Source organism: Myxocyprinus asiaticus, chromosome 2 (assembly GCF_019703515.2).
Source record: "Myxocyprinus asiaticus isolate MX2 ecotype Aquarium Trade chromosome 2, UBuf_Myxa_2, whole genome shotgun sequence".
Classification (NCBI taxonomy): Eukaryota; Metazoa; Chordata; class Actinopteri; order Cypriniformes; family Catostomidae; genus Myxocyprinus; species Myxocyprinus asiaticus.
This window is the reverse complement of record NC_059345.1, coordinates 15,348,589-15,352,736: the sequence shown is the minus strand read 5'-3', so window position 1 is coordinate 15,352,736 and position 4,148 is coordinate 15,348,589. Positions and strand designations below refer to the sequence as shown.

Sequence of the window (4,148 nt, the reverse complement as noted above, 5' to 3'; positions counted from 1 at the left end):
GTGGAACGCGCCAAAATACTGAATATTGCACAAATCCTTCGTAACGTATACTGCCCAATAATCCTGTCTAAAAAGGCTGCTAACTAGGTTTTGAGCCACAGACCATTACTTCTCTAAAGTATGTGTTGTCACTCACAGAATATTTCCCCAAACAATAGTAATGTTTGTCAGGGTTGACGGAGGCATTAATATACCATTTGTACCAGGGAAATGAAAAGAACCATGTCATATATGGATAAGCAAGCGGCTTTTCTCACAACTAACTTAACGTTTCTGAGCCATGTTTGCATACTTTTAACTAAGAGATGTATGGAGGCATTTTCCCTCAATTTCACACAGGTGTTGTAGCAGAGTAATCAGGTGTAGTTCATCACATTAAAGGGATAGTTCACACAAAAATGATCTCATCATAAACTCACCCTTATGCCATCCCAGATGTGTAGACTTTCTTTCTTCTGCTGGACACAAACAAATATTTTTAGAAGAATATCTAAACTCTTTTGGTCCCTACAGTGCAAGTGAATGGTGACCAGACTTTGAAGATCCAAAAATCACATAAAGGCAGCATAAAAGTAATCCATATGACTTCAGTTGTTAAATCTTCTGAAGCGATATGATAGGTAGTCCTTTTTTACCATAAATCTCCACTTTCACTTTCATAATGTGAAATATTTTTTGTTTAACAGGGTGCTTATGCTATCTTATTGCTTTTTTTTCTTTTTTTTTTAAATAAACAACAATTGGTTTGATATTTTGTTATATAACGTAACGACATTCACAAATTTTTAAGTGTGACTTCAGTGTCCAAATACTTTTAAAGGAATATTAACAAAGTTAATCAATAAGTTATGCTCAGTTGACAGCATTTGTGGCATTATATTGATTGCAACAAAAATTAATTCAGTCCCTCCTTTTCTGTAAAAAAAGCGAAAATCTAGGTTACAATGAGGCACTTACAATGGAAATGAATGGGGGCCAATCCGTAAACGTTCAAATACTCACTATTTCAAAGGTAAAGCCACAAGGCACAAACAATATGCGTGTTAACATGATTTTAGTGTGATAAAATCACTTACTAACTTTTTCTGTGTAAATTTGTAGCCAATTTTACAACTTCGTTGCCATGATGACGTAATTTAAGCAAACCCTAAAATGACTGTAAAATGATGATTTATATAAGATTAACTGAGTGCTTTTATAAAGTTATAAGCTTCACATTTCTGCCTTTAAACCCTCCAAAAATTGGCCCCATTCGCTTCCATTGTAAGTGCCTCACTGTTACCTCGATTTTTGCTTTTTTTATATAGAAAAGGACGGACGAGTCAAAATAATGTTTTTTGACAATCAGCATTTTACCCAAATGCTGTAGGTTTAGCTTTACGTGTATTGAACCCATAATATTCCTTTAAAGGCACTAAACATTTGTATGAGGCAAATGCAAAGTAGACAAGCACAAGTGTGGCGAGCAGGGCGGGCCGGGCAGCATCTGGGCAGAGCGAGGCCAGGAAGATAAGTGGTGAATGAGTTCCACCTGTGTGCCACACTGGTCTCGTGTTCCAGTGAGGGGTGGTGGGAGTATTTAATGGGAGGAGACAGTGGCAGACGGGGAGAGAGAGAGACGCATGTAGCTATGTGTATGTGTGTTTGATGTGTCTGTGGGGAAGCAGCACGTGGAGTTCTTTTATGTTATGTTTAAGTGAAAATATATGTCTATTTGTAGTGTCAAGCCAGTTCCACCTTCCTCCTTGCCCATCTTGTAGACTCGTTACAACAAGTAAATAAACAATGAAAGCCCTAATGCCAAATATGTGTCAAAGGTTATAAATAAACAATGTTACAAATCTGACGTACTTTTGCACGATACAAATGTGAACTAAATATGTAATGTGCCAAAAAGGAAAGAAGACGTAACAATAATTTTGAATTCTCCATGATTGTGCAAGCAGGCCAAATTATTATATTTGCAGAGATGTTGCACTTCCTGGGGGTATGGTGCACATCACCATGCGTCATAACACTGACAGCACTGAAAAGGAAGACGATGCAACCATAGCTTCCTACTTATTACACATAACAAATAGAATGACAGATCAGTGACTTCTTGTCATATGAGAGGTTTTTAATTTGACTGCAGTGCATAACTCCATCTGTATTAGATTCCTGCTGTAGTGAGCGACAGTTTAAGAGGCAAAGCAGGTTAAAGGAAATGAGCATTGGGAAATGTTCTTGTTGTGGCAACCAGCAAAGTTTTGCATACCCACATCTTCTAATATTTATGAAGATGACCATTCAGTTCCTGTTCTGGTACAAGGCTGGATGTGATCATAAGACTTGTCAGACCACCAGTGTTTTTTGTCCATTACTATTTAAGTCACACTCTGATTTATAAGCGTCATCACACCTCCATTGGCAATTACAAGAGTCACTTGCAATCTGCTAGACTACATTTACATTTATGCATTTGGCAGACACTTTTATCCAAAGCGATAAAAGTGGAGCAACCTGGAGTTAAGTGCCTTGCTCAAGGACACAATGGTGGTGGCTGTGGGCATTGATCAGCAGCCTTCTGATTACCAGTTATGTACTTTAGTCCACTACGCCACCACCACTCCTAGATAGACTAGATAGATGGTAGTACCTGATAGTTTTCAGGATAGATTTAGGATTTTAATCCAAATCAATGTGCAATCCCTTAAAAGTGAAACTTAGTTCATATTTTTTTTAAACCCATCCAAGAACATTTTTGTCTGTTATTTTTTATTTTATGTTTTATAATTCACACTAAAAAAACTGACCCTCATGCAAAATTTGAGAGCTTTATAAAACTCGAAATATTAATTTTGCAATCTATTCATTCTTCTCAAAATACTATACACGTCCTGTTTGCATTGTCAGAAACTTCACTAACTAGAAGGCATCTGAATGAAATTAATACATGACATTAATATATCTTAAAAATAATGCTTAGTCTTTACTTAAATACAGAGTTTTTGTTGCTTTGCATGTTAAAGGGATAGTTCACCCAAAAATAAAAATTATGTCACCACTTAGTCACCCTCATGTTTTCCAAATATGACTTTCTTTCTTCCATAGAAAACAAAAAAGATGTTTGGCAGTATGGCAGCCTCAGTCACCATTCACTTTCATTATATACTGATAAAAGATGCAATGAGAGTGAATAAGGAGAGAAAGTCATACAGGGTTACATTAGGGGGAACAGCAGTGTTGCACCTAAGCCACACCACTTAAACCACACGTTGTTCCCATACAGAGCTTTTTGCTGCGTTTCAAACCACAACGTTTTTTGTAGCCTCATGTTTCATCAGTTTATTTAATGGAATTTTGTACATTGTTTTTCTCTGATGGATGGTTGTCAGGGTAGTTGATCTCAGATCGTTTGTACATGCAACCTTTACATACTCACTATTATTATTTTATTTAATGCAACCTAATATTAAGTATCACATGAGAGGAAATAACAAAGAAATGGCTGATGAATGTCAACTAGGGCACAGGTTGAGTTTGGGTTACTATTTCAGTAGAGACTGTATGATAGTTGAAGCTTGAAAAAAGTTTGAAGAGGGGAGGAGTACGTGTTTCTCACAGAAAACAACGTACAGTAACACTAGTCAATGTGTAGGCAAGATCTTTAAAGCCATATATGATATATTTGTATTAATTTGTTTTATGATTTATATGTTGTTACACATTTAAAGACATTTTATATCTTTAAATATATATTTTAGTATTTTAGTTTTTATGTTTATTACATATTGCAGCCATCTGTCCTCACCTTAAAAAGATGGGAATTTGTATTTGATGCATTTTGTTTACATTTTTCATAACTACAGATTACACACACTAAGCACTTTATTAGGAACACTAGTGCACCTACTTTTTCATGCGATTCTCTAATCAGCCAATCGTGTGGCAGCAGTGCAATGCATAAAATCACGCAGATACGGAACAGGAGCTTCAGTTAGTGTTCACATCAACCATCAGAATGGGGAAAAAATGTGATCTCTGTGATTTCGACCGTGGCATGATTGCTGGTGCCAGACAGGCTGGTTTGAGTATTTCTGTAACTGCTGATCTCCTGGGATTTTCACACACAACAGACTCTAGAGTTTACTCAGAATTGTGCCAAA

General features: G+C 36.4%; 1 protein-coding gene across 2 annotated transcripts in view; it reads left to right on the top strand.

The window, feature by feature from the left end:
* The window catches only part of sdhaf2 (succinate dehydrogenase complex assembly factor 2), a 487,549-nt gene that overhangs the window by 358,038 nt on the left and 125,363 nt on the right, over positions 1-4,148 (top strand). The gene's annotated exons all lie outside the window — the stretch shown is intronic.